The sequence below is a fragment of the Oncorhynchus gorbuscha genome, linkage group LG18, assembly GCF_021184085.1.
Source record: "Oncorhynchus gorbuscha isolate QuinsamMale2020 ecotype Even-year linkage group LG18, OgorEven_v1.0, whole genome shotgun sequence".
NCBI lineage: Eukaryota > Metazoa > Chordata > Actinopteri > Salmoniformes > Salmonidae > Oncorhynchus > Oncorhynchus gorbuscha.
The window spans coordinates 69,739,968-69,763,982 of record NC_060190.1 but is presented as its reverse complement, the minus strand read 5'-3'; the positions used below and the strand labels follow the sequence as shown (position 1 = coordinate 69,763,982).

The 24,015-nt window shown below is 41.4% G+C and overlaps 1 protein-coding gene across 3 annotated transcripts in view; it reads left to right on the top strand.

Moving 5' to 3' along the window:
* Positions 1 to 24,015, top strand: part of LOC124003931 (metabotropic glutamate receptor 4-like) — a 310,526-nt gene that overhangs the window by 96,554 nt on the left and 189,957 nt on the right. The window lies entirely within an intron of this gene.

Genomic DNA, 24,015 nt, shown 5'->3' with positions numbered 1-24,015 from the left:
CCTAGTGGATTGGGAGGGTTACGGTCCTGAGGAGAGGAGTTGGGTTCCGTCTCGGGACGTGCTGGACCGTTCACTCATCGATGATTTCCTCCGTTGCCGCCAGGATTCCTCCTCGAGTGCGCCAGGAGGCGCTCGGTGAGTGGGGGTACTGTCATGTTTGTCATTTATTATCATGTCTTGTCCCTGTGCTCCCCATGCTATTCGTTTCCCTCTGCTGGTCTTATTTGGTTCTTTCCCTCCTTCTATCCCTCTCTCTCCCCCTCCCTCTCTCACTCTCTCGCTCTCTCTTCTCTCTATCGTTCCGTTCCTGCTCCCAGCTGTTCCTATTCCCCTAATCATCATTTAGTCTTCCCACACCTGTTCCCGATCCTTTCCCCTGATTAGAGTCCCTATTTATTCCTTTGTGATCCGTTCCTGTCCCGTCGGTTCCTTGTATTGTATTCACCATGCTGTGATTGCGTTTCGCCCTGTCCTGTCGTGTTTTTGCCGTGATTGTGTATCGCCCTGTCCTGTCGTGTTTTTTGCCTTCATCAGATGCTGCGTGTGAGCAGGTGTCTCTGTCGACTACGGCCTGCGCCTACCTGAAGCGACCTGCAGTCTGTGGCCGCTTCTCCAGTTGTTTCCCCTCTACAAGTCTAGAGGATTTCTGTTATTCCGTTTTGGACTTAAATAAACTCTGTTTCTGTTAAGTCGCTTTTGGGTCCTCTTTCACCTGCATGACATTATGAGGAAAAACATTAAGATCCACAACATTTATTCCATGGGACAAAACTAGGTCCAGAGTATGACTGTGGCAGTGAGTAGGTCCAGAGACATTTTGGACAAAACCCACTGAGTCGATTCATTTCTTAAATGATGGACTGTCATTTCTTCTTGCTTATTTGAACTGTTCTTACCATAATATGGACTTTTACCAAATAGGGCTATCTTCTGTATACCACTCCTACCTTGTCACAACACAACAAATTGGCTGAAACTCATTAAGAAGGAAAGAGCTTCCGCAAATTAACTTTGAACAAGGCACACCTGTTAATTGAAATGCATTCCAGGTCCACCTTGTGAAGCTGGTTGAGAGAATGCCAAGACTGCAACGCAGTCATCAAGGTAAAGTGGTGGCTACTTTGAGGAATCTGAAATGTAAAATATATTTGGATTGTTTAACACTTTGTGTTTCTACATGATTCCATATGTGCTATTACATAGTTTGGATGTCTTCACTATTATTCTACAATGTAGAAAATAGTACAAGAAAATAAAAACCCTTGAATGAGTTGGTGTGTCCAAACTTTTGACTGGTACTATAAGTACATTAATAAATGGCTAATGGCATTACACTTATAACATGTCTACAAAGGGCTATAAACACAGCATCACTATAAACATAAACTTAAACATTCACCTCTTGGAGAATTACATTTACATTACATTTAAGTCATTTAGCAGACGCTCTTATCCAGAGCGACTTACAAATTGGTGCATTCACCTTATGACATCCAGTGGAACAACCACTTTACAATAGTGCATCTAAATATTTTAAGGGGGGGGAGGGGGTGAGAAAGATTACTTTATCCTATCCTAGGTATTCCTTAAAGAGGTGGGGTTTCAGGTGTCTCCGGAAGGTGGTGATTGACTCCGCTGTCCACCATTGGGGGGCCAGAGCAGCGAACAGTTTTGACTGAACTGAGCGGGAACTGTACTTCCTCAGTGGTAGGGAGGCGAGCAGGCCAGAGGTGGATGAACGCAGTGCCCTTATTTGGGTGTAGGGCCTGATCAGAGCCTGGAGGTACTGAGGTGCCGTTCCCCTCACAGCTCCGTAGGCAAGCACCATGGTCTTGTAGCGGATGCGAGCTTCAACTGGAAGCCAGTGGAGAGAGCGGAGGAGCGGGGTGACGTGAGAGAACTTGGGAAGGTTGAACACTAGACGGGCTGCGGCGTTCTGGATGAGTTGTAGGGGTTTAATGGCACAGGCAGGGAGCCCAGCCAACAGCGAGTTGCAGTAATCCAGACGGGAGATGACAAGTGCCTGGATTAGGACCTGCGCCGCTTCCTGTGTGAGGCAGGGTCGTACTCTGCGGATGTTGTAGAGCATGAACCTACAGGAACGGGCCACCGCCTTGATGTTAGTTGAGAACGACAGTTTGTTGTCCAGGATCACGCCAAGGTTCTTAGCGCTCTGGGAGGAGGACACAATGGAGTTGTCAACCGTGATGGCGAGATCATGGAACGGGCAGTCCTTCCCCGGGAGGAAGAGCAGCTCCGTCTTGCCGAAGTTCAGCTTGAGGTGGTGATCCGTCATCCACACTGATATGTCTGCCAGACATGCAGAGATGCGATTCGCCACCTATAAACTAATTACTTGGATTGACAAGGGGTCAAGATTTATGGAACTCTCTATGTCCAGACTGGTTTGAGAATCTACCGGGTGCCAACAGGTCGTAAATTACTCTGGCATGTGTAAGCTCCAAGAGCCGTCTGTGATGACTCTAGAAGCTGGCCGAGCAATAAAGCGTTTTCATGCAAAATACTATGTTTACCAATAAAACACCTTAATAAAGGCCACTATGGAACACACTGCTGTAGCGTTTTCATGCTAAATACTATGTTTACCAATAAAACAATTAAACCACTTCTGTGAAATTACTGGTGCAACCAATGCATTAATAATACTTATGGCAGTACGGAATAATACTACATACAATAAATAATACACAAAGCAGTATTGACAACTCTAACATTAAATAATAGTTACAGCCATACAGTAGAATATTTGGCTGAAAGTTATCAAAGGAACTTTGTCGACAGTAACACCAATTCAGACATTGGTGTTACTGTCGACAATAAAAAATCCTCAAAAGTGTGTCTTCTCCCTTCGGACAATGATAACACTGGACCGGTGCTGTGTCCAGATGCATATTTCCAAGCGCTCTGATTGGTTGGGAATAGCAGGGCTATGATGGGTGAGGGTGATTGATGGGATTGTGAGGGGAAGTTAGGTAGAGGAAAGAGGAGCAGGACAAACTTTTTTACACACTTACTGTATGGTACCATGTTTGGTACTGACTAGGCCAGTCCAGACGGAAAAAAAACACACACACCCTAAAAATCCCACCCGATTCCCTCCCCACACACCCCCAAACACTATTAGGCCCATTTCCACGCAAGCCTCTCCCAGTAGCAGCCTCTCCCAGTAGCAGCCACACACGTGCAGTTAGCAGGTTTTAAAGGGAACTGTTTCCTCAGCATATTTCCTACATACAGATGTGGTCCAGAGCAGCATGATGAATATTTTACTCTGTGGTTACGTAATGGCAGCACAGGGCCCTGAGCTGCAGAACATCTCTGTGTATCTTTTCCCTCACAACAACGGAGCTACTGTGACAGGCAGCTGAGGAAAGGATAATTAATGTTAAGAGACTAGCCATGCTGTGTGATTTCATTATTAATTTGCATAGCAGATGCCCTCACCTATAAATTTCACAACCAGGCAGTCGTTTACTGTTTATCACAGTACACAGAAGCAAAGGCTCATGGGGGATTAGCTATAGTACCAACCGAATATGCCTCGGTCAACAAAGCCCAGATAGGCTAATTAGAGAATCCTCATCATATTTGTTATGATCTCTGGCATGTTGTTATACACAAACCGTAAAATGTCTCAACACGCTTGATGTAATATTGACACCTGCACTGTGGAGTGCCATCACCGTGCATAATGTTCATAGCTAGTTCTCCTTTCTTCAAGTTTTTCCCAAACAGATAGTAAAAGTTATATTTCCTAGCGTGCAATCAGGAGTCATTTTATGCATGAGGTGATAAGAGAGCCTACTATTTACATTCTGCCTTATTATGAATAATGCAAAGCTGTTACGGATAATAAAGAGTTCAAAGAAGATTAGCACTCAGGAATAAACTTCAGGATTCTTCAACTCATGCTGCTAGTTAGTTTACTCACTTTCTTTGAGTCGTTTACATTTTAAATGAACGCAAGCACCTGAGTTACTGGCTCTCGTTGAATGCATTTACGGAAATGATTAGAAACCTCTTCATAAGATTTGTTGACCCATTGTGTGTTGACTGGAGAGATGTGTCGTGACATGAGTACAGATCTATCAGGGTTAGAGGGAAGGTGTTTGTGATGGTCCGCTTCAGTCTACTCCCTGACGGTCTCTGCCTCCCATTTAAAGGTCAATCAATAGAGAGTCGGAGGAAAAAGGGAACAGGGACACAAGTGAAGGCTGCTGTCGAATAGGTGCTTGACTGCACTAAAGGGGACGGCCCAACTGCTCACCTCTCAAGTCTCTGTTCTAATCTAGCCTAGGTGTGCAGAGAGAGTTGGGGCAGATTTTGGCGTGCCTCCACCCCCCAATGTTATCGCCGTCTCATGGGGTTACATGTGTTTGAAACATTAGAACTTCCTCTGCCTCACTGCACGCACACACATGCAGACACACACACATGCACATACACACTGTCCTGTCAGAAGTCACGTTCCTCAGTTTGTATACTTTTTCTGCTGTGGGGAAAGGCAAGAGTTGAAAGACAACAGGTTGTTCGGTTAAATTACATTTCCTCTCTTGTAAATAAACTGCCAAACTTCAAACCCCCTCCTTCCCTCTATCTTTAGCTGTCACGACAGAAACGTGACACTGCTACACTCACTTACTTTCCTTTCCTCCTGGCATGTCTTGATCTACAAAAATCCATTTCCACTGCGTTATCTGTGAAATTACAATTCAAGTAGGGACTAAATAAACACTGAAGTAAACATTCTGCTAAACACGATGGCAAAGTTCCTCTGTGGCCAGAAGCTATAGGAGATGTATTATTACTTTTTTAAACAGGAGGTACTTTATTAATGGACTTCCTGCACGTCCTTAACAGCAGCGCTCCAGGCACCATGTCATTTTCTTGTTTGCTTTTCTGTTTTCACACTTTATATGGAGAATGATATTACTGCTCTGAGCTGAGCCAGTAGGGCGTGTTCAATTGGAATGAAACAGTTACTGCAGTAGTCTCTCTCTGTAAGTTTTGTCAAATCACAAAGGTACCTTTCAGTAGGTCACTCGGTACAACAAACTATGGGGCACCAACGACCAAACACATTCACCTGAAGAAAACCAAAAACACGTCCAATGTGTGTAGAGCCCACCCACAGAAGCCCCGCTTTCCTGGCTATAATTCCGTGGCTCATATTCATTTTCTAAATTCTTCGGACTTCAGGTAGTCTAAAGTAGAACGTATCACGCAATTGACAAACCTTTTCAAGCACACAAAGACTACTGGATTCGGCACTGACTTAGGTGTCCGTTAGAGGGGAGAGAGTACTCGTCCCCCTAGATGTTGTTGGCTTTGGGTCTTATTATCGTTTTTTGTATTCGCTAAAAGGGAACAAGTTTCTGCTCTGCTTGCATAGTGTCACGCCCTGACCTTAGTATTCTTTGTTTTCATTATTATTTTGGTTAGGTCAGGATGTGACGAGGGTGATATATGTGTTTTTGGCCTGTCTAGGGTTTTTGTATGTTTATGGGGTTGTTTCTAGTCTAGGTGTTTTTATGTCTATGGTTGCCAAGATTGGTTCTGAATCAGAGGCAGCTGTTTATCGTTGTCTCTGATTGGGGACCATATTTAGGTAGCCATATTCCTTGGGTATTTTGTGGGTTATTGTCTATGTATAGTTGCCTGTGTCAGCACTAGTGGTTATTAGCTTCACGGTTGTTTAAGTGCTCTTCCTTTAATAAAGAGGAATGTATTCGTATCATGGTCTCCTCCTCCTTGGTCTCACACATAGCTATTGCTTCCTTGTTTGGGTAAGATTTTGTTTGCTAAAAGCCTACCACTTCTGCTCTGCTTGTGTAGCAAGCAGTGGTGGAAAAAGCACCTAATCGTCATACTTGAGTAAAACTGAAGATACCTTAAAATAAAATGAGTCAAGTAAAAGTGAGTCACTCAGTAAAATATTACTTTTACACCTGTGCTTTTACACCTGCATTGTTTGCTGTTTGGGGTTTTAGGCTGGGTTTCTGTACAGCACTTTGAGATATCAGCTGATGTACGAAGGGCTATATAAATAAATTTGATTTGATTTACTTGAGTAAAAGTCTCAAAGGTTTTGGTTTTAAATACACTTAAGTATAAAATATACTTCAGTATCAAAAGTAGAAATAATTTAAAATTCCTTACATTAAGCAACCTAGACGGCACTATTTTCTTTTTTCATTTACGGACACCAGGGGCACACTTCAACAGTCAGTCATAATTTACAAACGAAGGATTTGTGTTTAGTGAGTCTGCCAGATCAGAGGCAGTAGGGATGACCAAGAATGTTCTCTTGAGAGGTGCATGAATTAGACAATTTTCCTAAGCATTCAAAATGTAACGAATACTTTTGGGTGGCAGGAAAAATGTATGGAGTTAAAAGTACATTCTTTTCTTAAGGAATGTAGTGTAGTGGAGTAAAAGTAAAAGTTGTCAAAAAATATAAATTTAAAAATTAAGTACAATACCCCAAAAAACGACTTAAGTAGTACATTCAAGTATTTTTCCTTCAGTACTTTACACTACTGGCAGCCAGTGCAGCCTTGCTTGAGTAAGATGGCCAGTGGTAAGAGTATGTTCAAAAAGGCTAATCAGACGTGCCCTAGGGTACCCTCCGAGTTCCTGTATTTCTGTTCTACCTACTAATTGCACACACGTGATGACCTAGGTCTAAATCAGTCTCTGATTAGAGGGGAACAATACAAAAATGAAGGCACTGTTCCGATGGGCCGGTTAGACTGTTCCCATGGGCCGGGTAGACTGTTCCCATGGGCCGGGTAAACTGCTCCCAATGCCCGGGTAGACTGTTCCCATAGGCCGGGTAGACTGTTCCCATGGGCCGGGTAGACTGTTCCCATAGGCCGGGTAGACTGTTCCCATGGGGCGGGTAGACTGTTCCCATGGGCCGGGTAAACAGTTCCCATGGGCCGGGTAGACCGTTCCCAAAAGATTGATGGCTCTACTCAGAGGTCTCATCCTCTGGTGGTGCTGTATCTGAAAGGTGTGCGTCAGCTCAGATCAGTGTGTAAGCACACAAATTAACTGGGAATATTTGTTTAATATAAATAAATAAATAAAATATATTTTAAACCTCGGTCCCGAGATGCAAAAACTTCCAAATGCAATGTCCCAAGAAGGAAGTTACCCTACCTAAATAATGCAAAAGTTACATTTTAAGCTTATTCATGGGTAGAGAGAATGCAGGAGACAGTCAACTAATAAAGCTGGCAGCGGACCATTTTGTGGTGCTGAAACGTAAAGCTGCAACCACAGCGCAATCAATAGAAGGTGAACAGTGCCTGCTGCTGAAAATATAGATAACTTGTTATGCAAGTGTTGCACCTCGACAGATGGAGAAAACCTTCACCAGTCGGGTAATTCATTTCATCAATGATCTTCATTTTAATTTGACTTTACAAACAACAAGAGAGCTTAATTGGAGTCTATTTCTTCAGAGCCTAGGCCTATATAAAATAACTTAACTGGCTGAGGTAGGCTATAAGGCTTACAGTTTCTTTATTGGCTGTATTCCTCTGAGCATGCCACCCGAAACGCACAGGAGGACTCTCCTGAACACTCCTGAACACATCCCTGATTTGGCTCGATGTCTGGAATTCAATCAGCTCAGTTTGAATTGCGGCCTCATCCAGCAATATAATATTTTTCTTAGCAAGGGAGAAGCATTCTCCACCTGGGTGGACTGTGACAGGCGCACGTACAAACACAATGATATCCTTGTGCATGCTGTAGTCTTCAAATCCTGTGGAGAAGATGTCCCTCGGCTGCTTGATGAAATCTTCCATGCTTCGGCCTGGTCCCTCTGCCTATTGTTTCTTCAGTGTGCTGAAGTGCAGTAGCCTTCCAGATGACAATTCCAAATTGAACAACTCAAGCTTCCTAGTAAAGGCCTTAAGTTTTTCCACCATGTCTACAACTGTTTTCCTTCCCTGTAACTGCAGATTTAACCAGTTTAAGTGAGAGACTATGTCAGCCAAAAAAGCTGTGTGTGTAGCTTGCAGTTAGCTCTTCAATGTTTCTGCGTCGGTCCTCTGGGACGGGAAGGCCACTATGAAAGTTCCATGCTCAGATTCATAATGACGTCTGAGATTGAATTCTTTGCAAACAGCGACATTTTCATTGCAAATAAGACACACTGGCTTGGCATTGGGAAAAGATGGTAAGATGAACGCATATCTCTCTGTACATTCTTCCTTGAAACTTCAATTTTCATTATCCAACTTTCTTTTGCTATCAAGCAAATTGTTCTGAAGGAATGTTGACGTTAAAGTAGTGTAGCCTACAGTAGGCTACGTAGACCTGTTTTTACCCACCAATCAACGCATAGAGAAATAGACAAAAATAATCATTGAATAGAGACATGGTGATTTTATGAGTATAATCAGATCGAAATGATTGTTATTGTCACAAATGATTATGAACTAATCAGATGTGTTAAAAATATTGTTCAATTTGTGGTGTTGGCCAATTAATTGTGCTAATATTCTATACTAATTATGTTATGGCCCTAGGAAAAAATGTGTCCCAAGGCCAAACCGAGTTGACGAACCCTGCCCTGTGGGTATGAGCCTTGGGCTGCCTTGGTGTCTGGCAGCACGTAGATTGTGCATTTATTCAGGTTACCACAGTTTCCCTGTGGGTTTGAGTCTTGGGTTGCCATGGGTTTTACTTGAGGCGGCATGGAATGCACATTATCAAGTCACAGCAGGTGCCTTGTTGTTTTGGATTTGCGGTTCCTTGTGTGAGTTCTGACATTCCAGACTCCTTGGGTCTTCGTGGGAACCTTTTTTGAACCCGTAGGCTTTATGGACTTGGGCTGCTGAGGTCGATGTTAGGCAACGTTTTGTCCGTGGTTTGTTCGGTCTCCACAATCACCCGACCTCAACCCAATTGAGATGGTTGTGGTGAGTTTGCCCGCCGAGTGAAGGAAAAGCAGCCAACAAGTGCTCAGCATATGTGGGAATTTTTTCAAGAATGTTGGAAAAGAATCCTAATAAAGCTGGCTGAGAGAATGCCTTGAGTGTGCAAAGCTGTCATCAAGGCAAGGGGTGGCTACCTTGAAGAACATACAATGTAATATTATTTTTGATTTGTTTAAAACTTTTTTGGTTACTACATGATTCCATATGTGACTCACCACCTGGATTTGGTCTTATGTAGTAACATTTGAAATTGTGTTGTTTACATTGGAGAAAAGTTGAGACTCAGTTGAGGAACAATGGGAAAGTAATTCTGCTTTGAAAGCTGATAAACCTGTAAACTCACTTTTGAGAAAATGGCCTTTGACTATTTTGGTAACTAGTGAAGACCTCTTCCTTGTCTACACCCATTCACACCCTCTTAAGCTTTAGCCCCACCTATCTCGTTTCATTCTCGGAGCATTCCGAGCACACACTTGACACTCTGGCCGATGATTTGTTTACCCATGGATAACATGAAAACAGCCTAACCAGCTCTGCTGCAACAATTTCATTATGCTTTTCTGCAGATGTTTACTGACACCATATTCAACGGGGTGTTGTACACTTTAGCTTAAGACATGTAGCTAGCTAGCTAGGTAAACAATGAACCTAGCTAGGTAAACAACTGTTAAGATCACACAAGTCACGTAACGTTAGCCAACGAGCCAGCCAGCTAACGTTAGCTAGTTAAATAACAATGAACACAGTGCCAAATCATGTCGTTACTACCCTGCATGAATATGCTGCGGGCTAACCAACCAGGTTCTGACAGAAGTCTGAAAATGTAGCTTGCTAACACCAGACTGTCTTACCTGTATACATCATTACGCATGATGGACGCGTCTCCCTGTCACAAATGCCATGCCATGGTTGCCCTTAGTTTGAAGATGTAATCCGGAGACAGGTATTTTCTCCATATCTTTAGCTATCATACTCTAATTCCACTGATTTCAAAACTTGATCCTCCAGAAAGTGGAGAGCAACACTTATGCAGCTCCACTACACAATACATTTTTAAAAAGCAGCGTTTGACAGTATCACCAACACAGACTGACCAGATCAAATAGACAGAAGCCTTCTATATGGCAGACCAATCCGAACTCCTCTCTCGGCATTTCCAGCCCACTCATTATCTCATCCAATCATGTCTAGTGGGAATATTCCTGGCTTTTTCTGTGGCTTAACCAACAAGGCTCGTAATTTAACAATGTTATTCGTATTTACAGATGACATACACGTTTGTTATTAAGGCACATAAAAGTTCACATGTTCGAGAAGGTATTTCTGACAAAGAAATCTGTTTGATAAAACTTGTTTTTATGTTCAAACGGCTCTCCTGTGAAGTCTTGCGACATATGCATAATTTCCTGAATCGGGTCACATAAAGTGGGGAGAACCAATATTTGATACACTGCCGATTTTGCAGGTTTTCCTAATAATAATAATAATAATAATATAATAATAATAATAATAATAATAATAATAATAATAATAATATATAATATAATAATAATAATATGAATAATCCTACTTACAAAGCTTGTAGAGGTCTGTTATTTTTTATCATAGGTACACTTCAACTGTGAGAGACGGAATCTAAAACAAAAATCCAGAAAATCACATTGTATGATTTTTAAGTAATTAATTTGCATTTTATTGCATGACATAAGTATTTGATCACCTACCAACCAGTAAGAATTCCGGCTCTCACAGACCTGTTAGTTGAGTGTCCACACACTCAATCAAACAGACTCCAACCTCTCCACAATGGCCAAGACCAGAGAGCTGTGTAAGGACATCAGGGATAAAATTGTAGACCTGCACAAGGCTGGGATGGGCTACAGGACAATAGGCAAGAAGCTTGGAGAGAAGGGAACAACTGTTGATGCAATTATTAGAAAATGGAAGAAGTTGAATATGACGGTCAATCACCCTCGGTCTGGGGCTCCATGCAAGATCTCACCTCGTGGGGCATCAATGATCATGAGGAAGGTGAGGGATCAGCCCAGGACCTGGTCAATGACCTGAAGAGAGCTGGGACCACAGTCTCAAAGAAAACCATTAATAACACACTACGCCCTCATGGATTAAAATCCTGCAGCATGTCCAGGCCCGTCTGAAGTTTGCCAATGACCATCTGGATGATCCAGAGGAGGAATGGGAGGAGGTCATGTGGTCTGATGAGATAAAAATACAGCTTTTTGGTCTAAACTCCACTCGCCGTGTTTGGAGGAAGAAGAAGGATAAGTACAACCCCAAGAACACCATCCCAACTGTGAAGCATGGAGGTGGAAACATCATTCTTTGGGGATGCTTTTCTGCAAAGGGGACAGGACGACTGCACCGTATTGAGGGGAGGATGGATGGGGCCATGTATCGCGAGATCTTGGCCAACAACCTCCTTCCCTCAGTAAGAGCATTGAAGATGAGTCGTGGCTGGGTCTTCAGCATGACAACGACCCGAAACACACAGCCAGGGCAACTAAGGTGTGGCTCCATAAGAAGCATCTCAAGGTCCTGGAGTGGCCTAGCCAGTCTCCAGACCTGAACCCAATAGAAAATCGTTGGTGTGAGCTGGAAGTCCAAATTGCCCAGCGACAGCCCCGAAACCTGAAGGTCGGGAGAAGGTCTGAATGGAGGAGTGGGCCAAAATCCCTGCTGCAGTGTGTGCAAACCTGGTCAAGAACTATAGCAAACATATGATCTCTGTAATTGCAAACAAAGGTTTCTGTACCAAATATTAAGTTCTGCTTTTCTGATGTATCAAATACTGATTGTATGTCATGCAATGAAATGCTAATTAATTACTTATAAAGCATTCAATGTGATTTTCTGGATTTTTGTTTTAGATTCCGTCTCTCACAGTTGAAGTGTACCAATGATAACAAATGACAGACCTCTACATACTTTGTAGGTAGGAAAACCTGCAAAATCGGCAGTGTATCAAATACTTGTTCTCTCCACTGTATGTGTCATTTCATAGTTTTGAGATCTTCACTATTATTCTACAATGTTAAAAATAGTAAACATAAAGAATAACCCTTGAATGAGTAGGTGTCTCCAAACTTGACTGGTACTGTATGTAAAAATGTGTGTACTTTACATTTTGAAGGTATCTCCGGCATGAGTATTCTTTAGTACGCTATGCTTTTATTTGTTTTCCCTTCATTTGATTGAATTGTCACCTTAGTCTCTTGTCATTATTTCTGGTTCCATTATTTAGCTAGCAGAGCCATGCTGTGGCCTTGTCTCCCATGATATTTCTTCACCTTCTCCCGCCACTGTATCACCAGTCCCTAGGGTGGCTGGTCCAATGGTTAGGTATGACGCACACAAGACGTCAGACCAAATTCAATCATAGGTGCTGTTAGACTTACACTTTGGGCTTATTTTAAGCCTTTTACTTTATGCTTTGTACCTACCTACCATATCAACCATGCCTCGAAATCACTTTTGATTAGCTGAATCAGGGTTCTTAGTGCTGGGCTGGAATAAAACATGTGAACCCGATCTCAATGGGTCGCCAGGACCAAGGTAGAAACCCCCCTCTCTCAGAAGACCTTCATGTACTCACCAACTTTAAACATCTGCTATCTGAGCAGCTAACCGATCGCTGCAGCTGTACATAGTCCATCGGTAAATAGCCCACCCAATTTACCTACCTCATCCCCATACTGTTTTTATTTATTTACTTTTCTGCTCTTTTGCACACCAGTATCTCTACCTGCACATGACCATCTGATCATTTATCACTCCAGTGTTATCTGCTAAATTGTAATTGTTCGCCTACCTCCTCATGCCTTTTGCACACAATGTATATAGACTCCTTTTTTCTTTTTTTCTTTTTTTCTACTGTGTTATTGACTTGTTTATTGTTTACTCCATGTGTAACTCTTTGTTGCTGTCTGTTCACACTGCTATGATTTATCTTGGCCAGGTTGCAGTTGTAAATGAGAACTTGTTCTCAACTAGCCTACCTGGTTAAATAAAGGTGAAATAAAATAAAAATAAATAAATGTAACCCCGTCAACCCACTGCGTCTGATTGTAAGTCCATCAACACACTGCGTCTGATTGTAACTCCATCAACACACTGCGTCTGATTGTAACTCCAACACACTGCGTCTGATTGTAACTCCATCAACACACTGCGTCTTTATGTAACCCTATCAACACACTGCGTCTTTATATAACCCTATCAACACACTGCGTCTTTATGTAACCCTATCAACACACGGCGTCTTTATGTAACCCCATCAACACACTGCGTCTTTATGTAACCCCATCAACACACTGCGTCTTTATGTAACCCCATCAACCCACTGCGTCTGATTGTAACTCCATCAACACACTGCGTATTTATGTAACCCAGTGGCAGTGTGTATGTGTGTGTGTGTGTGTTATGTGTGTGTGTGTGTGTGTATGTATGTATGTATGTATGTATGTATGTATGTATGTATGTATGTATGTGTGTGTGTGTGTGTGTGTGTGTGTGTGTGTGTGTGTGTGTGTGTGTGTGTGTGTGTGTGTGTGTGTGTGTGTGTGTGTGTGTGTGTGTGTGTATGTATGTATGTATGTATGTATGTATGTATGTGTGTATGTATGTATGTATGTATGTATGTATGTATGTATGTATGTATGTATGTATGTATGTATGTATGTATGTATGTATGTATGTATGTATGTGTGTATGTATGTATGTATGTATGTATGTATGTATGTATGTATGTATGTATGTATGTATGTATGTATGTATGTATGTATGTATGTATGTATGTATGTATGTATGTATGTATGTATGTATGTGTATGTATGTGTGGGTATGTGTGTGTCTATGGGGCAGTGTATGTGTGTGTGTGTGTGTGTGTGTATGTATGTATGTGTGTATGAATGTATGTGTGTGTGTATGTATGTGTATGTATGTGTGTATGAATGTATGTGTGTGTGTATGTATGTGTATGTATGTGTGGGTATGTGTGTGTCTATGGGGCAGTGTATGTGTGTGTGTGTGTGTGTGTGTGTGTGTGTGTGTGTGTGTGTGTGTGTGTGTGTGTGTATATGTGTATGCGCATCGGTGGAGTGTGGTGGGAGGAAATATAGGAGGACGGGCTCGTCGTAATGGCTGGAATGGAATACATTTAACAGAGACAAACATGTGGTTTATATATGTTTGATGTGTTTGATACCGTTCCATTTATTTATTTCATCCAGCCATTACAACGAGTCTGTCCTCCATTGGCTCCTCCCACTAGCCTCCACTTGTGTGCATATCTGTGTGTGTGTGTGTCTGTACCAGTGTGTTTGTGGGTGGGGTAAAATGCCACCGGTTCTACCGGGACACTTTGCAGCAGCAGAGTGTTTGTCATCCTCAGCAAGGCGCTGTGTGTGTAATTCTGTGTGTAGTTTTCCCTGGGCTGGAGCCTGGGCACTGAGGCATGTGAGGACCATTACACACATGCATGCCTGGCACTCTGTGTCTGGATGATGAAGAGATCTCAGATGATGCCTCTCCTCTCATCCCCACAGCCCCTGGCCAAAATTCTATTTGTAGTCGATACAGGCCAAATCCCTGCCCTGCCATGCTATGTCGACTTGACATGCACTCTTTGTCATCAGTATAGTCATAGTTATTATTTACGCTGTATGTGCTCAACAAATACTGCCTGAGTTTTCAGGTGTAATATTTCAATGTTTGCTTATTTAAAAAAAAGTACAGAGCAAAGTACCTGTATCTCTTTGTATGAGATACTACTCAGATTAATTTGTATACTATATTAGATGGGACTACTGATTTTGATAGATTGGAAAATGAGGGATATTTACTGCTAGTGCTGAGCGATTAAACAACTAGTTCAATTACTTGAATTCCATGTATATATATACTTTTGAGTCCAAAGCGCCTTTTCACTAGAGAGAAATCAAATAATGAATGAGTTAATTAAGTGAATAACTATATGGGACGCTGGGCTGTAGGGAGTAGTAGTTTGCATGAAGCAAATAGTTAACCTAGTTCAGCGCAAAAACGTGGTAATTAACTACAATGACCATAATCCATTGCATCTGTTCTTTTCCGTCTCGAACAGAGAGGTATACACTATTACACCTGCTAAATTAGGTTAGATACACACAGACCGCATGCTCCGCTGCATGAGAGAGGAATGTACACAACACAGCAATGAAAGAGTGGGATAGAGACAGTTTTGGAAAGTATGCCTTATCTACTTTGAAAAATGAGTACAATGATTGTCAGTCATCTCTGCACCATACTTAGGCAGGCTAGCCTAGCTAAATAGGCAGGCTAGCCTAGCTAAATAGGCAGGCTAGCCTAGCTAAATAGGCAGGCTAGCCTAGCTAAATAGGCAGGCTAGCCTCGCTAAATAGGCAGGCTAGCCTCGCTAAATAGGCAGGCTAGCCTAGCTAAATAGGATGACTAGCCTAGCTAAATAGGATGACTAAAGACATTACAGTGTGGGGAGAACAGAGACAACGTTAGATGGTTGTCGGGCTGGCTGCTTGAGCAGAGAAGAGATGATTACTTTAAGGAATTAAAAATAATAACGTCATCAAATAAAACGTAAGTAATATACACAACTGAAATATTTTATTATTTCAAAGTATTTTCCTATTTTACTATGTGGACCTGACAGAGACAATGGAATATTTTAAATGTTTTGACAATTGAATGTTCACTATTTTTGGCTTTGGAATTTCCATTAAAAAGCTCTAATCATTTTTATGTCATTATTTCATAATGCATTCAATGTTTACGAATATAATCCAAATCAAAAACCATGATAATTTTTAAATAATCATACCTAAACAAGACCAACCTCAAAAAGCACTAATCGCTCAGCACTATTTATTGCTAATATTTGCAAGAAACCTCATTGGTCCAAATTGGTCCATAGAATTGGTCCATAGACTTTGATTGGGAGACTTTGAAGTTTGGTCTACACCCTCAGATAGGTCTGAGGGGCTTCCAAAATGCTTCAACTTTGCAGATAATATGATAATCGTTGCCCTAGATGTCCTGTTTGGTCTACCAATGTTCATCTGAGGTCACATGTTCCTCTCTTACCCCTAATAATTAAGATCAGGAGTTAGGCAGGGTTAGATGATGGATAGGGAACTAGTTTTACTGCACGCTGTGTTGTGTCTTCAGCCTAACCCAACGATGTAAACAAAACATGATAATCAGAGCTTGATACTGTCATGTGGAAATTAGAAGCAACAACTTGAAAGTGTTGATTTTTGTACCGGTGTGCCACACCTGGAAGTCTTGATAAATCACAACCTTTTCTTACTAATGTTGTTCCGGTGTATACAAGCCGATAAAGTTGTAGAAACGTGAACTAAATGTTGACTAACAGATTGGATGTGGTAAAGGACACGTTTAAGCTGCCTACATCGTGAACTAGTCTCCAAATAGCCGTAGGGGTTAGGAGGGGACATGGATCCCCCCATGTTTATCATCTCCTTGCAGATACATGCCCCACTAAATCACATCTGAGTGTGATGTGCTGAGGAGGAGGATTTTCTTTAGTCCCTTCTTAGACTGGCAACTTTTCCCCATCGGTGTCAATGATCCGGTGTGGGAATGCTATCTATCCCTAGCAGCCCTCAAAGCCTGTATATGCCCGTAAAGCACTCAAGTAAGTTTTACCAAATTAACTCTCTCTCTCTGATTGCTGACGGTACAGATCTTTAAGTCACAATTCTCTATAATGAATGATCTATGACCTCTTATTTATTATGTACAGTATCTGGCCATTGGTGATGTTAGGTGATTGGAAGTAAGTGATTATGACTTTCTTTGGTATGATGATAATTAGAAAGTCAGGGAAGAATTGTAATAATTGTCTTTTTGACACGTCGCTATCTGGTAAAGATAATTTTTTGGAATATTTAGCTGAGGGGAGAACAAGATCAAGTTAATTATCCATTTAAACGTTGATGTATTTGATAATGTAAGAGAACTGTAGCAAGGGGTTGGATTTCATGTAGGCTATAGAGCAGGTAAAATATACTTTATTCTTGAAATATCTCCATGATTATCTTTGTCTTCTGCTATCTTTGTTCTGTTTCAGTCGGTGATTTTGCATCATCAGTCCTCGTCGAAAATAGGTTTCCTAAGAACATATCTTTCATTCTGTCTCTCTGTTTCCTGCTATTTTCTCATCCTATTGTGGATTCCCTGCAGTGTCTGAATGAGTTCTCACCTACCTGTTTCCCTGTCCCCTTTCTGCTCTACTGACTGTGTCCCTTTCAATCCGTGTCTCTCTGGGGGACAGCAGGCTGGAGGTTTCTCTGGGGGACAGCAGGCTGGAGGAGACCACTACATTATATAGATAGCCTGTGGTGAACTACTGCTTCTCCTGTGGAATAACAAGTCGTTCACATTGATTTTAAAATAACCATAACTTATAAAGGTGGGGCATTTGCTAATAAATTATTTGTGTAGTGTTCATGTAGGTCTTATAATGGACGTATGAAGGCTTCATAGGTTATATTTGGTTTTAGGTGTGACCAACAAATCTACTTTCTTTGTGACTAAAACTAGGGAAGAATGATCTAGGCTAGGGAAGCAGATTATGAATTTTGCAGAATATTTATTTATTTAAAGTTTATTTTAGGCCTCTAAATTTAGATTTTCAATAAGGAATGTATGGCATTGGGGTGGGGTTGGTGTGTGGATGTCTGGAGTTATTTTAAGTAATATAGCCTACTTTTAATGGTGTCCCCTCATCATGCCCATTCATCTCATATAGCCTCAGGGGGAAATGCAATATTGTTCCCTCTAACACACTGTATTGTATCACAGGCAGGAAAACAGAACTGTGATGGTGGCTTTAGAGATTAGTCTTTTCAAAGGGGCTCCAGTGAATGTTCATGAGAAATGCATGAGAACTACACAGGGAGGCCAATTGATGCTTCTTTAAGCTGAGCCTGGTGGAAGGGGGGGGGGGACAGTGACAAACAAATCATGTGATACAGATCTGGTCAAATATACTGGCTCCCTTGCATGGTTCACAATTTCTTCTACAATAGGTTGAAATAATTTTCATTTTTTTTGTGTTCACACAAAAACAGACTAGACAGGGCCAAGAAATAAATTATCTAAATTATTAAAAATTCATATTCATTTGTTGGCAGGTAATGATTCTCGTTTACTGTGTAAATTATCTCACGTGTTAAGTTGCAGGCGCCTACAGGGTAAAAATAGCCATTCAACCAGCTTAAAAAAACATTTAAGAAAACGTAACATTCTGTTTACTCCATTGTAAAGCGCAAGGGTGCCGATATACAGTGGGGAGAACAAGTATTTGAAACACTGCCGATTTTAAAGGTTTTCCTACTTACAAAGCATGTAGAGGTCTGTAATTTGTATCATAGGCACACTTCAACTGTGAGAGACGGAATCTAAAACAAAAATTCAGAAAATCACATTGTATGATTTTTACCAATTTTTAAGTCGCTCTGGATAAGAGCGTCTGCTAAATGACTTAAATGTAAATGTAATGTAAATGTTTATCACAGTGTCATCCGTTTTGTCACTAAAGCACCTTATACCACCCACCACTGCGACCTGTATGCTCTAGTCGGCTGGCCCTCGCCACATATTCGTCGCCAGACCCACTGGCTCCAGGTCATCTACAAGTCCATGCTAGGTAAAGCTCCGCCTTATCTCAGTTCATTGGTCACGATGGCAACACCCATCCGTAGCACGCGCTCCAGCAGGTTTATCTCACTGATCATCCCTAAAGCCATCACCTCATTTGGCTGCCTTTCGTTCCAGTTCTCTGCTGCCTGTGACTGGAACGAATTGCAAAAAGCGCTGAAGTTGGAGACTTTTATCTCCCTCACCAACTTCAAACATCTGCTATCTGAGCAGCTAACCGATCGCTGCAGCTGTACATAGTCAATCGGTAAATAGCCCACCCATTTTTACCTACCTCATCCCCATACTGTTTTTATTTATTTACTTTTCTGCTCTTTTGCACACCAATACCTCTACCTACCTGTATATGACCATCTGATCATTTATCACTCAGTGTTAATCTGCAAAATTGTAATTATTCGCCTACCTCCTCATGCCTTTTGCACACAATGTATATAGACTCCCCTTTTTTTTCTTTCTTTTTTTTCTACTGTGTTACTGACTTGTTAATTGTTTATTCCATGTGTAACTCTGTGTTGTCTGTTCACACTGCTATGCTTTATCTTGGCCAGGTCGCAGTTGCAAATGAGAACTTGTTCTCAACTAGCCTACCTGGTTAAATAAAGGTGAAATAAAAAATGTAAATAAAATAAAAAGTAGAGATGTTATGTTCTCCCACGTCTTTAAACATCGAAATCCACTTTTGAACAGATCCAATATTACAAGTATAATTATTCTCTAATCAAGGGTTTCTGTTCTGTTCTGTCAAATGCATTTTTTCTATGCATGACTTATTTTCAGTCCTTGATGTAACATGGGAAAAATATGCTATATAGCGGAGGCTAGAGTCTCTCCATCTTTCAGGTGGTTTTTCTCAGTAACACGCTGTGCAAGAATGAGCAAATGATCCACGGTTACATTTGGTGTACCAGTATATACAGTATGTATCTGATGTGACAAACTGGTGAGCTGGGGCTAGTTTGATAAGTCAATCATCCAAAGTAGTACTTTCATTCATCTCATTCAACCTCCGTTATTAACCTATAATTAACTTGGTCACTTGCACCGCTAAGCCTGACCTTTATAGCTTGACTCCTGACCTTGACTCTTCAAGACGAGCGTCCGTAATGAAACTTGACCATATACGTCGGACGAGTGATACATTGATTCCTGTGACATTTTTAGTTGTTCCTGTTGTTAGTATGTGTGTTCTCGCTTCGACAACACTGCATGGAGGACTGATAAGGATAAGGCAGAGTGGTTGGGGAACTGACTGCACCGCATAAGTAATCCGTTTCTATCGAACACTGATAGTCTTGGTCTGTTTCAAACAGCCAAGCCCTGCCGAGCTGATAGCTCCTCTAATGCATGTTTGGCCCCAGAATGATATGGGCAGTAAAAGGGGAACGAGATGTACTGTAGAACTAGAGATATTTTCTCAGTCTGGTGTTGTCCATGAAAGAAGGTAAGCATTTCTGTTAAGAAATGTTGATGTTTGTGACTTGACCAGGAAAGAAACATTTGGGATATTCACATTATCCACTACCACATGTCAGCTATCATTCCCTCCAATAACATCTTGACTTCAACCCAGGCCTCGATGCTATACTATGATGCGGCAGATACATAGGGTCTCTGTGTGAAACCCTGGTAGAGACTAATACTTAGGGTGCAGAAATGTATTCTTCCTCTACAGTTCTCAGTTTTATCCTTTGTAATTCAAATCAAATAAATTACTATTGGATCCCATTTCGCCTGGGCAAGCCACCCTTTTCCATTTAGCTCATGCCCAAAGCCGCCAGGATAATGGAATTTGAGCTGTCCCGCTTGTGACTCATCCCTTTGCCATGAAAGCATTAGAAGGTCACAGATGTGGATTTCCATAAGGCCATCCACCCTGCTGCTATTCACAATGCGGCTACCCAACCTGCTATTCACCATATCTTATGTAGAATCTCAGAAAGGCACATGACTGCTGGAGCCATCTCGCAAATTCAATATACACTGAGTGTACAAAACATTATGAACACCTTTCTATGACAACCTGACTAGGTGAGTCCAGGTGAAAGCTATGATCCCATATTGATGTCAATCAGTGTAGATGAAGGATGATAAGACAGGTTAAAGAACGATTATTAAGTCTTGAGACAAATGAGACGGATTGTGTATGTGTGCCATTCAGAGAGTGAATGGGCAAGACAAAATATTTAAGTGTCTTTGAACGGGGTAAGGTAGTAAGTGCCAGGCAAACCAGTTTGTGTCAAGAACTGCAACGCAACTGGGTTTTTCACGCTCAAATGTTTCCTGTGTGTATCAAGAATGGTCCACCACCCAAAGGACATCCAGCCAACTTAACACAACTGTGGGAAGCATTGGAGTCAACATGGACCAGCATCCCTGTGTAGCGCTTTCGACACCTTGTAGAGTCCATGCCTCGATGAATTGAGGATGTTCTGAGGGAAAAAAGGGGTGCAACGCAATATTAGGAAGAAAACTTATGTGGCAGAAGTGGAAGCGCTATAAAACTTGTGGGAGAGGTGTAAGCGATATAAAATATATGTGGGAGAGGTGTAAGCGATATAAAATGTATGTGGGAGAGGTGTAAGCGATATAAAATGTATGTGGGAGAGGTGTAAGCGATATAAAATGTATGTGGGAGAGGTGTAAGCGATATAAAATGTATGTGGGAGAGGTGGAAGCAATATAAAATGTATGTGGGAGAGGTGTAAGCGATATAAAATGTATGTGGGAGAGGTGGAAGCGATATAAAATGTATGTGGGAGAGGTGGAAGCGATATAAAATGTATGTGGGAGAGGTGGAAGCGATATAAAATGTATGTGGGAGAGGTGGAAGCGATATAAAATGTATGTGGGAGAGGTGGAAGCGATATAAAATGTATGTGGGAGAGGTGGAAGCATTACAGATAGTGTACAATCTCAGGAGGTCCTAGCCTGGTTTTTGAAGTGCTGTTAGATTGGACAGCAAGGCAAAACAGGATGTTGACATATCCAGACTTGTGTTGTTCCTTAAAGAAAGACCAGGCCACTGATAAGAGCGGTCTAATTGAAACGGCAACCTGAGAAGGCAATCGATGACTTACACTGGTGCTGAGAGCCCTGTATTCCTCAAGAGGTGCCTTTTGATTAGATTTCATACAATCTGATAACTCTGATTGAACTTCTCCATTTTTAAAGGTTCGGGCTTGGATCAACGGCTCTTCCCCCCCCCACACCCAAACATAGCTGTGGAAGCTGGAGAGGAGTTCACAGCCACTGACGTTCTCCTTCCATCAGCACACATAGTCATGTAAAGTATTAGATAACGTGAAGGAAACACATATTGAACAAACACAGTGAGACATCTCATGGTTTTCTCATTTAGTCGAAAAATATATGAGAAAACATTTGCGCAAAGGCACAATCGAAGTTTTCTATAAGTTTACGCCAGTGGTTGTGAGTGTTCTTCTTTGGTTTTCCTGGTGGATACCTTCACAAAGACCCTCCTCTCTCACTGTCCTCCAGAAAGTGTCAGGGTGATTTTAATTGATATCGCCTTTAAATGTATCAAAATGACCCAGAAGGACCCTATGACAGGGAGCTGGTGGTACCATTATTTTGAGCCGACCTCTCACCAGCCTCCAGCGGAGCCTATGCTATAGTGGTAATATGATCCTCCCTACTCTGCAGTTTTGTTGTGAAGGAATGAGAATGTAGAGTGGAGAAAGAGCAGTGTATGAACAGGGCTAAGTGCCTCCCTATTATCCTCTCAGCACAATCTCAGGAGATTCTCTCACACTAGTATAGTGTGGGTGTAGCTAGGAACCAAAAACTGGGATGCTACACAGGAATTAAATAAGATACGTTGCATAGAAACTACCATCTCCTATGGCCGATTTAGGGCAGACTACAGTGGTGGTAATTACATTATTCCCTTCCAGTTTCAATTTAGCTGACAATACAATTATATTGTCAAGTAAATAAACAACAAGTGAAATACAAGTAGCCTAAAATACCAATTAAAATCTGAAAGACTTGAACATTTGACTAGATCTGGATAATTTGATAGTAGCTCCTGATACATAATATTCAAAGAGTCATATAATCATGTCTTCAGAGTTATTGGTTTGAATCAATTACAGTATATGTGAATGGACAAAGCCATCAATCACATGACACCATTAATTCCTATGTAAAATGTGAAGCCTAAGGAAGCCTAAGGAAGTTGGTTAAGACAGCATCTCATGGGCTGTGTTTACACTGGCAGCCCAATTCAGATTTTATTTTCCACTAAGGGATGCATTGAAATGTTCTATTTCAGTCAAGGGGAAGGTTTAGTAGTTTTTTAAATCTAGTCCAAGGGGAAGGTTTAGTAGTTTTTTAAATCTAGTCCAAGGGGAAGGTTTAGTAGTTTTTTAAAATCTAGTCCAAGGGGAAGGTTTAGTAGTTTTTTAAATCTAGTCCAAGGGGAAGGTTTAGTAGTTTTTTAAATCTAGTCCATGGGAGGGTCATGTAATTTGTCATTGAAATTTCTATATTTCTCAGTGTTTTAGAATACGTTGCTTATTAGGCTATATATTGATGTGTGCCCAAATAAAACTAAGCTGCATTACACAGTGCAATGGATTTTCCAACCCTGTGCCCCGCTGCTCTGCTCTTGCTGATCAAAAACAGTTATGTGTGCTGCTTAACCAAATGCTATACTGTGAAGGGCTGTGGCAGTTCAGGAGGAAACTCAAAGGTTTCTTCTGAAAATTATTTTTGATTAGGCCTATTCCAAAAAATGCACTGTTCTGTTCAGTTTGAGAAGGAGAGCGCAAAGATGAGAAGGAGGATTGGAGGTCAACTTTGATAGCTTGCTACTACTATAATATATTTAATGAAATGTTTCTTGCCCATGATGTATTTATCAGAGTTATTGACTTCACAATAAGCCAGATTCGAGTAACTTACATTTTGGTGCTGAAACTTAAAGCAGCAGCTGCGGAAATGGACAGCTAATGGTGATGAAAGAGTGCAAATTCACAATGTGGTGCACAATGCTTCATGCTAGAAACAAGCTGTAAAATTCCTGGTAAATGTGTGACTCCGATGGATATGGGATATCATTGTTTTGTTTCCTTGACATTCAGAGGCTGACTTTGATTGGGAAGTAATCTAATTCTGTCACTATCAACTGATTAAACTATTCACGTTATGTACAAAAAAAAGATGTTTAAACCCAGACACCTTTTATGGAAACACTTGTGACCTTCTCTCATTGGGTTAATTTCACCCATCTACACAAAATTGTAACTTGCCCACCCAGGAACTTTCAGTGTTGTCTTGATCAGCGACTCCAGTGTAT